General features: G+C 34.8%; 1 protein-coding gene across 1 annotated transcript in view; it reads right to left on the bottom strand.

Moving 5' to 3' along the window:
• LOC138705767 (uncharacterized) overlaps window positions 1-11,955 on the bottom strand; it is a 29,674-nt gene extending 17,719 nt beyond the window's left edge. Inside the window, exon 1 of the mRNA XM_069834401.1 lies at window positions 11,896-11,955. The gene's annotated coding sequence lies outside the window, so the exon portion shown is untranslated. The remainder of the gene's footprint in view (window positions 1-11,895) is intronic.
• Window positions 11,956-12,670: the final 715 nt, after the last annotated feature.

The raw sequence follows: 12,670 nt of genomic DNA on the forward strand, positions 1-12,670 counted from the left end.
GAATGGAAGGACTAGGTAACTGTCGAAATTTGCATTTTTTAGTTATCTCTATTATAGCATAGCAAAAATCGCGCAGAATGTAATGCAAAAATTAGGTAACTGATCGAACGATATTAGCCACATCTATTTTCCAATGTAACAAATAGGTAAAAGAAAACGAGACATATTCCTTTAGTGCAGTAAATAAGTAAATAGGAAATATCTCAAAATAAGAAAAATTGAGTTACCTAGTTCTTGCATTCAGATGAAGAATTATATAATTATCATACCGTATCGTATCGTATCCTATCCTATCCTATCCTGTCATATCATATCATATCATATCATATCATATCATATCATATCATATCATATCATATCATATCATATCATGTCATATATCACATCACATCACATGTCACATATGTCATATTGTATCATATGTCATATCGTATCATATATCATATCGTATCATATATCATATCGTATAATATATCATATCGTATAATATATCATATCATATCATATCATATCATATCATATCATATCATATCATATCATATCATATCATATACATTCGGACTTTATACATCCGAATATTTTATAAAATTTTATGGTTTTAAAATATGATTGACAAGTTATCTCTGGTGGCCTTAGTTTTATTGTTTTATTTGTTCGTCTTGAATACCACCTAGTGTGGTAGAATTGCTCACTTTTATGATTCTGTAGAAATCACCTTATGTATACTGCATTTGTGTGCCTCGTTTTATGGTGACAACGCTTTTTAGTTCTTTTAGCACTCTGATTATTATATTATTTATGTATTTGTTACATTAAGAATTTTAGATAAGGGCGCAAATAGCCATAGTAGCTGACGCGCCCTTCTTAAACCCTACTACTACTATCATATACACGTAATTTTTAAGCTTGAACATATCACGTCATATCTCACGTTACACTTCATGTAACCTACAAACAGGAGCCCTACTGTATGTCCATCTATAATACGGAGATGAACGTAGCAAATGCGAATGAGGAGGAGGCAGACAAATCGACTAAGACTAGCAGTTACAAATCAGACGTCATGGAGAAGACCTGGTGTCTAATGATAGAAGATATGGAAGCCCTACAGACAGCTTGTCATGGAGCATGATATAATTATTTGTTGGAAAAAGGAAGAAAAGTCACCATAGACTACATATTTCACTTTACTTACGCGAGCACTAGTTCACAGCTACAACGTGTTACAGTTCATTGTCATGCTGGATTCGAACCCGTGACATTTTTCAACCAGTTCTCGCCATAAGTCCTAATTTGGACTCAAAACAAAATTCGCTATGAGCAACAAAATTCGAGAATGTCATGTTCACGATCTTCGTCGTTTAGTGAGGCTGCATCAATAACAGCGACTATATAACATTGAACATGACTGCTCGTAGAAAATTGAAAAGTTGATTCGTCGCGTGCTGTCAATTATAAGTTAGGAATTATTATAATACAAATTATACGTAGTACGAAGGAACAATTGAAGGACTCAGGATTGTTATTACTGTCGTGTTGTTGAGTAACTCATCATTTTGAACGTTACTTATTTAATTTTTTTATTCCTAATAACAATAAAAAAACTTCATTTTGTGACGTAAATGTGTCTGAAGTTCAGGATATTCGTTATTCAGTTAACATTAATGCTGTAAGTTAAAAAGTGAATGCGCGAGACCTTCAGATAATTATAAAATTGTTTAAATTATCGAAATGCACTGGGGTGCGTGAAATAGTTACCAGACAGTGTAGAGGTCACATTATTAATGACTGGTTTTATATCTGACATTTAAACTTTCAAGGTTTTCAATTAAACGGGCATCAAACTTCATTAACAACGCCATATCTCACTATTTGTAATTTTTCATCATTTGTTACTCGTTTTGATCACGAGCGTGATATTGGCTGTTAAATGATGAGAACGAATGCCGAACGAAACTCTAGACATTGTGGCACGACGCAACAGTTCTGAATCTAAATGTAATACACGATACAATATAATATATAATATAATATAATATAATATAATATAATATAATATAATATAATATAATATAATATACCACCTCTGATTGAGGTTCTGGCTTATATATAGGCCTACATCTATTATCAGGCAGTACATCTCACTTGACGATATTGTGTGTCAGAGGAAGAACAATTACTGAAGGATTGAAAATTAAGTAAAAAGAACAAAATAAAATGTCAAAGTACGGAGATTCGAGTTTAGAACATCACATATACGTGATATTACGAACTAGTTTAGGCCAGCTATTGCCGTAAAAATTGAACCGATATTTAATCAAGAAATTTGACCAAAGGACCGTTTTAAAAATACATTTTTAGTAACTGGTCATCCAGGCCTATAATATACTCGTACGTGTTGGAATCCACTCTTCAAGCCCTAGAGTTTGGTACAGTGTTGCGTTAATCTGCGTTTCAAAGACGTAAGCTTCCATTGCAAGTTTTGTCTATGTGACAATAAAAAAATAGTAATAATATAGGCCTAGAAAGTGTAGTTCCTCTTTCTCTCAACTCAAAATCATCATAAATTAAAAAAAATAGACTTTACCAGAGCAATTGCCTGACAAACATGGAAACTTCCTTTTCTACTCGTAATTTAATTTTTGTGGCATGTATCGCTCAGTATTGGCTGATAACGTCACCTAGCAACAATAATTATTAGATATGACCCAGTCCGATAAAGGAGATTCCAGAGTATTATCACTGCTGCATTCGTGTGTTCTTATAAAGTAAGAGATGAGTTATTTAATAATTTCTGTACAGTTTAACTTGGGGATTCATGCCATGAGATTCCCACCGTCTCGTGTGAGTCTAAGGAGTCAAAAGAAATGTAACCACCCTTCAAACAGCGCACCCAGTTCTCGATAACATATATATATATATATATATATATATATATATATATATATATATATATATGTATATATGTATTAGCTGATCATGCTGTGAGAATGCGGAAACTTGCTTAAACTATTGCATTAAGAAAAGAATGGCGTTTACTTGTAGAGAGTAGTTGAGTTCCATACTCCGTGAATGACTACACTGTCACGTGTCATGACCTTGTGTGCTCAATGCGCTTCGCCAGCTGCCTAAACAATAGGCCTATCTACTCGAGGTTTGAGGGGTACTCAGTTTTTCGAAACTATTTAATTCAAATTTAAAATATCCAATCTTACAGTTAGTTAGAGTAACTGATTTTTTTCTAAGTTGTTTGCCTATATGCTGTGGAGATACAGCAATGTTCGCAGTTTGAGGGGAGGTTTCTGTATGTGCCCAGTAACAATTCATTTTGTAAGATAAAACCCGCACCTTCAGACAAACGACTAGAACATTTCCTTTCCACGCAAAAGGTCATAAAGACTCCAAGTGGAATTTCCGTTTCCCATGCAGTCGTTTCTCCAGTTCTCCATCAATCATTATTACCATTCTGATAAACAGCGTCTTTTACAACGTAGACCTACAGTAAGCATTTTTTTCATCGAGTGGGATGCTGATTTTCGAAGAATGAAAAGTGATCGCATTATACCATATCTTACCATACCATGTATTAGACTATATTAAAATACGTAATATAATAATTATTATAGCCTGTTATAAATATATAGGTACACTATGACACTATATATTATATTATATTATATTATATTATATTGTATTGTATTGCTGTTGTTGTTGTTTAGTCAACTGTCCGAGGATAGGTCAAACTCACAAGTGATACCAAGAAGGTACCACTTATGAGGCAACTAGGCTAGCAGATAATGGGTTAAGGTGGCCAATTTCTTCCCCCTTTCATTGCATTTATCGCCGACTAGCTACATATTACACTAATCAGATTTCAGACGTATACAAACAATTGTTCTTCCTCTGACACATAGCGTCAAGAGAGATGTAGGCCTACTGCATGATAATAGATGTATATATCAGCCAGAACCTCAACCAGAGGATGTATTATATTATATTATATTACATTATATTGTATTGTTTGTTTAGTCAACTGTCCGAAGACATGTCTAAGACAAGTGAAACCAATAAGGGACACCACTTATGAGGCAACTAGGCTAGGAGATTATGGGGTAGTGTGCCCAGTTCCTTTCCTCTTCCATTGAATACATCGCCGATTAGCTACTTGTTACACTAATGAGACTTCATATGTAATAAACTTATTCATTATCATCATTATAATAAATTATATTTCTTACAGTGTTTTGCATACATTTAGAGACATTTCTTTCTTCGAACTGCAAGACTTGCAGGTTGGTAGAAGTGAGAAATGTGCCTATACACACACACACACCCACACAGACACACACACACACACACACACACACACACACATACATACACACAGAGTGAACTGTAAGTAATGTCATTAATTCCTGGGAGTTATTCTTTGAGATATTTCAAACAAATAAGTTTAATACAATTTTTCTCGTTTTTGCTTCCTTTTCGAGATAAAAATTATTTTATATGAAATATTTCATAGCATGTTTTGGGAACGGGTAATGAATGACTGAAAAAAAAATATATTAGATTTTGTCCTTTAAATGCGCAAAAATTTGATCTGAACAAATGTAACATTTTAAAATTCCTTTTCAGAATGAAATGTTGCATTTGTTCGAATCATATTTCTGCACATTTAAAGGAGAAAACTGAAATTGTTTCAATAAGTTATTATCATTAATACGCTGCTCTCTTAAAATGACTGAGCACATTGGGAATTAAATCACCGGCTTTTCCAAAACACGCTATAAAACGATTAATGTAAAACATTTTTTATCTGGAAAATGAAGCAAAAACGAGCAAAATTGTATTAAACTTTTTCGTTTCAAATATCTCGTAGAATAACCCCCTGAAATTAATGACATTACTTACGGTTCACCCAATGCATATAATAATGTATATAATTAAAAAAAATGCATCAATAGAACGATAAGAACGTGGTTTATTCCTAGTTCTATACAACTTCTACATACGTATATACACAGGTTAAAAAAAAACAATGGAAACAAATTGTATGCCTTATAATGGAATTCTGCTGAATAGGAACAAAAACATTGAAACAATTTTTATGTTGACGATCAAGTACCAGTCGACACGGCGGAAAACGTATCGGCGGACGCCAGAACTACAATGTATGACGTCATGCTATAGTCACAAGTATCCTCAGTTTCAATTAATACTCGAGCAGTTCAATTTGTCCAAGTCAGGAAAGGTAATGCGTAGAGAAGCGAGACAAATCTGTAAAACGACTGTTGTAAGATGCAGAAATAAGGCAAGCTAGCTGAAAAACAAGAATCTAGTTACTATAACTCCGAAGCAATGTCACCAGCTTCTGCAAATAAAAATACCGTAGTCCTGGATAAATGAATTATTAGACGCCAGATTCCCTGACATTAGTCTATTGTGGTCGTAAATAAGTATCTACCAACTGCACAAAAGTTACATAAATGGTGTCAGAACGAGATAGTGTTCAAAGGCAGTGGAGAAACACTGAGAAGAGATCTTAAAGCTATGGGCAGTGTTGCCAGATCTTAAGAGCCATTATATTTTGCTTTCGGAACTACAGTACTTTCGGAAAAATTATTATTGTACATTTAAAGAAATTTATAAGTGTATAACATATGTATATTAATACTCTAAAATACGAACATACATGTAATATTATACATATTTTTTTAAGTTGGTTATTTAACAACGCTATATCAACTACGAGGTTATTTAACGTCGATGAAATTGGTGATAGCGAGATGGTATTTTGCGAGATGAGGCCGAGGATTCGCCATAGATTACCTGAAATTCACCTTACGGTTGGGGAAATCCTCGGAAAAAACCCAATCAGGTAATCAGCCCAAGCGGGAATCGAACCCGCGCCCGAGCACAACTTCAAACCAGCAGGCAAGCGCCTTAACCGACTGAGCCACGCCGGTGGCTTATTATGCATAAATATGCACATGTACAAGAGCTTTAAGTACAGTTTCTACTTTCAGGATTAAATTAACATATTTCAGAAGATACATGTGTAGCCTACATGCCCAAGAGACGAGTGCAGATATCATATTGACTGTAACTGGTACAGAAAAAATTCCGCAGTTGCTAAAAAAATGCAAAGACTTTGCCAGGAACGTATCTTAATTCGTATCATGTCCTGCTGATAGGCGAAGTAGATATTCGTCTGAAGAAGATATGAGGAAGACAAGTGACGAAGAAATTGAACTTGGAAAAACTGAAGAACGAAGAGGAAAGGGGTAATTTGGAAGTGAATTTTCAAGAGAAAGTCGCTACATTACAATCCACATCTGAGAATAATAATAATGAGTACTGGACTCATCTATAAGCTGTATACAGATGACAGCAGAAGAAACAATAGGATGCAAAAAAGGTGTGAATAATAAGAAACCTTGGGTCATAGGGAAAATGTTGGAGAAGATGGAGGAGAGGAGAAAAGGAAAAAAAAAAACATCAACACAGGAGAAGGTCGAAGAAACTACAAGAAACTAAACAACGAACTAAGAAGAGAAAATGATAAGGCGAAGGGAGACTGGATGAAAAAGAAATTTAAGTAGGAGTAAATTTAAAGCAAACACTTCGGCTTGTTAGCTCTAGCGGTTGTGCTTTGCGACAGGTGCTGTTCCATTTTTAAAAGCTCAGCTCGCGTGCTGCTGCTTGCTCACCAGATGTCAGCACCCTTCTTCTTCCTCTTCCTCGAGTATTGCACTCACCAACGAAACCAACTACACTTTGCCTGTCCTTCAGTAGGAGATAGAATGAGTCCAATGTTGTTAGACGGCAGGAAAAATCCGGCAAAAACGGGAATTTTAGGTACGGAGCGAGGTGACAGTAGTTTTTGGCAATAAAAGGTCGAATTCAGGATTTTTAGTATTACATGTAGGTCTATTACATATCGTTTCTTAAAATTTTGCCAGTCTTGATGTTAGAATAATATAAAATTTTCACTTCTGAACTTTTTAAAATTACGTATACTTTTTATATTAATAAATTTTGTCCTTTGACCGTTTATATAGGAGGATTATGCATTAATGTATTGAATCATCTCTCAAGATATTCTGTGCATGTATAGTAGTGGCAAAAAAAAAACTGGACCGACCCTTGTAGCTGATTTCAGAGCCTTGTTCACTCCAGAGCACGATAGATGGGTAACTAAGACTTACGTGGTTCGAATCCTGCCTGGGAAGGAAACTTTTTTTTTTGTTCCTTATTCAAATTTATTCCCAATACTTTCCGATTGGTAAAATTCATGTTCTGGGAATAATAAGTTAATTAAGTAGTAAAATATCGCTGCAATCGAATAGTATTGGGAATAAATTTGAATAAGGAACAAAAGAAAAAGTTTCTTTTCCAGGCAGGATTCGAACCACGAAAGCCTTAGTTACCAGTCTATCGTGCTCTGGAGTGAACAAGGCTCTGAAATCAGGTACAAGGGTCGGTCCGGTTTTTTTTTTGCCACTGCTGTACAAGAATGGATATCATATTCATGCTTAGGTGCAAGTACATCTTACTCATGTATTCGTTGAAGAATTTTCTCGGTCTTTAATTTGTTATATATATATATATATATATATATATATATATATATATATATATATATATATATATATATATAATGTTGTTGCTATTATTCTAATGATTGTGGATAATACATTACACTTGAATTTCCATTACAGTTCAGCCTAAGCAATTGTCTCTCTATTACATTTTATAATCTTTAAAACATAGAGTACGAGAAAAAAAAACTTTTCATGAATTGAACATTCGATATATTCACTGTGAGAGGCAGAAATGAAAACACCACTTAAGGTGAATTTTAATGTTCGTGTAAATTTTTAATTCACAACATGAAGCGTGGAAATGGAAGTTTTATATACGAATTCTATCTGCTAATATCTACATTGTTGCCGCTATTCTACTGTAGCTTCTTCTTCTATCAGCCACACGGATTTTCTATTCTTATTTGTTAAATCCAAACATTTTACCTCGCGGTACATTAAATTATATCTTCCTTTTCTCTCTAGATCCTCTATTTCTTTAATGCAACCTTCTGAAGACATTTCTACAAAAAATATAATTACTGCGTTCACAAAGATTAAGTTCTCTTGAAAAATATTATACCTTTGGAATTCAAATTAATTTCCTAAAAATCGTAAAATGTAAACAATGTTAATAACAATTACAAATCTTTGTGATGTTTTACGTGTGATTTGTAAATTGTTAATTTGTAAGATGTTAACACTGTGGAATGGGCCCCTGTACGTTCCAAAGTCAATGTTTGCTTGGCAACTAAGGTACGCTTTAACTGAGTTTCTAAAAAGCTGACAATCAACTCAAGTGCGTAGGTATTATATTGCAAGATAAAATCCTGGTGATATTATTGCGGTACAAATATCCCATGCGTAAACAATTGGGGTGGATCGGGTGGTAAGCGAGTATCAGTCGGGAAATCTGGTAGTGTACATGAAATTAATTATCCACGTTGTAAGCAGGTTCTAGGCCCGTATCATAACTTGAAATCTACTCGGTAAGCTCGCACACTGTGGGACAGCTCTCCTTACCGAATGGACGAGTGCTTGAGGAAGGCAAGGCTCCTGTCCCATCTGAATTGCTCTACTTTTACTTTCTCATTGTACAGCGAGTGAATTTCAGAAGACCATCTATGAGCCTACGATTCAGTACTTTAGGGATTACTGTCGTATACTAGGACAGATTGAAGCCTTTGAACCATTGTTCGGAGCAAGGGGAACAATTCCAAAATTCTCAGTTGAAAGTTTTAAGTCTTTTGGAATACCTTTAAAATTTTTGAAAATTATTGCTCTAGACGTAATAAATATTCTGTTCAGATTTTACGTAATCATCTGTACACCTAAAGTACTTTATATTGTATCTTATTATTAATACTTATTAAATAAATGTAACTTCCCAAGGGTAGCTTCCTTTTGAAAATGATAATAATAATAATAATAATAATAATAATGATACTGATAATACAAATGTTTATTATTATTTTTATTAGTTTAGTATGCTATGCCTTTTGGGAACCCTTAATGAAGGGCAGCTACTCTTTTGGGATTTATACAGGGTGAGGAAAAAGTATAGAACAATGCTTGTAACATTCTTATTTCTAATTTTATGAAGGGACTATTTATACAAAAGTTGTAGGGTATCAAAGATGGAATATTTTGAACACAGTGTCAAATACGATGCTTTTCATTTATAAAGAGTGTGCCAATGAGACTGTTTTTAAATGGTACCATGTACCCCATTTTTGGATTCTTCAGGTCTCAGTACGTACAAAATCATATTTTGTCTTGCCATTTATAAACTGTTTTGTAAAAATTACATCTTTTGATGACAATGTATGTGCACTGAACAAAGGGAAATTTTAATGCTTCTGTACATTAATTTGACGAGGCTTTGTAAATGCTGCCATTAAAAAAGTCTCATTGGCACACTCTTTATAAATGAAAAGCATAGTATTTGAAACTGTGTTCAAAATATTTCTCCTTTGATACCCTACAAATTTGTATAAATACTTTCTTTGTAAAATTAGAAATAAGAAAGTTACAAGCATTGTTCCATATTTTTTACTCATCCTGTGTAGCGAGATTTTATTGCCGAGAGCTGACGAGCTTCTCAGCCATCGATTTGAAGACTGAAGTAATAAAATTAACATTTAAATATATATCTCAAAATTGCAGAAAATATTCTCGAACGTCGGCCTCGGTAGCGTAATTGGTATAGCGCTGGCCTTCTATGCTAGAGGCTCCGGGTTCGATCTCGGCCTAGGTCGATGGCATTTAAATGTGTTTAAATGCGACAGGCTCATGTCAGTAGATTTATTGGCATGTAAAAGGATTCCTGCGGGACAAAATTCCGGCACACCGGAGACGCTGATATAACCTCTACAGTTGGGAGCATCGTTAAATAAGCCATTTTTTTTCCAACCTAATAATGAAGACAGAATACCTGAATGAAGAATACAAATTATTTGAGATAATAGCACAATCACTGAAATGAGCCTAGACTGGACGATCCCTTTCTTATAATGTGTCGTCTTTAATTGCAAACTCATTACGGTTTGATGATATTTTTATTATTATTATTATTATTATTATTATTATTATTATTATTATTATTATTACTATTATTATTATTATTGTATTTGTCACGATGGAGTTTGTGGTGGAGAACAAGAATTTAATTTTTTATCCAAATTCCTCGTTTCTTGTCGGGAATTTCCAAGCAATATCTACCGTGGCTATACATTAAACTGGTCAAGTGATGAATATGACAGATATAGCGTCTGATAAGTAGATAACGTGCGGTAAGCATATGACGCAGAACAGACATTAATTGGAAATAAACGTCCATTTCATTTCAGGGAATCAAACCCGTGATTGATGACTATGTAGTTGAGAAATATTACTGGCGCCACACAGGATGATTGTGATTAGCATTACTATTATTATCACTAGAGCTCGAATTTGTATGACGTCAGATTTTTGTACTGACCTCTTTTTAGAAACTTAAATTGAACACATTTCTAGCTTTTATGAACACGATGACACGGTTCTTATTGGTAATTTAAATGCATATTTTATCATATTTAGAAATAAGTCATACTTTCAAATGACTTTTAGAGAACTCGGAGGTTCATTGCCTTCCTCAAATAAGCTCTCCATCGGTCCCTATCCTGAGCAAGATTAATCCAGTCCCATCATATCCCACCTCCCTCAAATCCTTTTAATAATATCCTTCCATCTACTTCTCAGCCTCCCCAAAGGGCTTTTTCCCTCCGGTTTCCCAACTAACACTCTACACGCATTTATGGATAGACCCATACGTGCTACATGCCCTGCCCATCTCAAATGTCTGGATTTAATATTCCTAGTTATGTTAGCTGAGGAATATAGAGTGTTAGTTGGGGGACCATAGGGAAATAGACCTTTGGGGAGGCCGAGACGTAGATGGGAGGATATTAAAATGTATTTGAGGGAGGTGGGATATGATGATAGTGAGTGGATTAATCTTGCACAGGATAGGGACCGACGTGAGGGCGGGAATGAACCTTCGGGTTCCTTAAAAGTCGTTTGTAAGTAAGTAAGTAAGTTAGATGAGGAATACAATGCGTGCAGTTCTGCGTTTGTACGTAAGTAAGTAAGTTAGATGAGGAATACAATGCGTGCAGTTCTGCGTTATGTAACTTCTTCCATTCTCCTGTAACTTCATCCCTCTTAGCCCCAAATATTTTTCTAAGCACTTTATTCTCGAACACTCTTAACCTCTGTTCCTCTCTCAAAATGAGAGTCAAAGTTACACAACCATACAGAACAACCGGTAATATAACACTGTTTTATACATTCTAACTTTCAATATTTTTTTAATTTTAAAATCATGCCATGAAGTAAGTCTGGAGTTAGGAGGACTCTAATTGATCAGGATGCTTTTTAAAAAGTTGTTGAAGCAGTTATGGCTCCTCCAGGAAATTAAATCTCAATCAGAGAAGCCTGCAAATGATGGCAAATACATTTTTTAATGATCGTGAGATTTTACAGTTATATTACCACCTATATTCCCTGTGTTTCAATGTTCCAAGGTACACGAACCTGTTGTACCATGGAACACTTTACATATCACTTCATTTTATTTTTTTCATCCTTAATAGATCTGTAAAACAGGAAAGTACCTGTAGGACGTTCTAAAGTAATCTTCAATAATTATTTCAGACATATTTTTTATTTAAAATTTTAATGTCCCAAAATAAAAAAAGTCAATATGAAAAGTGATTAAAGGTACAACAGTGTCCCCTGTAGGTACCTACAGTACATTGTTACATGAACGTACCTTCGTCCACGAAGCACGACCGTGTCCACTGTCCTACATGTGCACTATCTTGACTCACAATGATACAGCGTTATCAGCGACCACAGGTTATCAGTTGATACGTTATCAGGCTATCAGGATTATTGCCGGCAATACACAGCAACAGTCAGTCCTACAGTACAGAAATTATAATCTATCAATTGCAGTTTTGTTAAACTTATTCTAAACATAGCCGCACGTCTATTTTCCGTCACAATTAGGTATAATAATTTCAGCCTTACTGTTTTCCAACCAGATCAACCGTGAAAGGAATGTGCTTACTATTGCCTCATCTATTGGAACGAAGTAGATAAATAATATTACCGTTATAAGCCAGTTTAAAAACCATGCGCTCTCCTGCATATGTTATTTCCTGTATGAAGAGATTAAAAGACCAGGGGCCGTATTCATAGACATTTTTAGCGCGGGTTTTCGGTGGATTATCAGCGTTTTTCGTATTCATAAACCAGTGTTAGCGATAGAATATGATTTGAATTCTGTACTAGTAACCAGTGGATAGCCGGGGCTAGCTTAGTACGCTCGTAGTGCGTGCTGCGAAATGTCTATGAATAGCACCCCAGGAGATTAACTGTGATCTAATTTTGTAACTAGGGTAGTATCAATATGTCTGTATCAATGTTATGGTTTGTGCTGTGAGAGCTAGCCAATAGAGATAAGAGTGCCCACGTGTGTGACCTTATGACATCTTATGACACCAACATTCATTCACAGCATTATCCCCCTTCGTCTCATCCGG

This window comes from Periplaneta americana, chromosome 1 (genome assembly GCF_040183065.1).
Source record: "Periplaneta americana isolate PAMFEO1 chromosome 1, P.americana_PAMFEO1_priV1, whole genome shotgun sequence".
In the NCBI taxonomy this organism is placed as follows: domain Eukaryota; kingdom Metazoa; phylum Arthropoda; class Insecta; order Blattodea; family Blattidae; genus Periplaneta; species Periplaneta americana.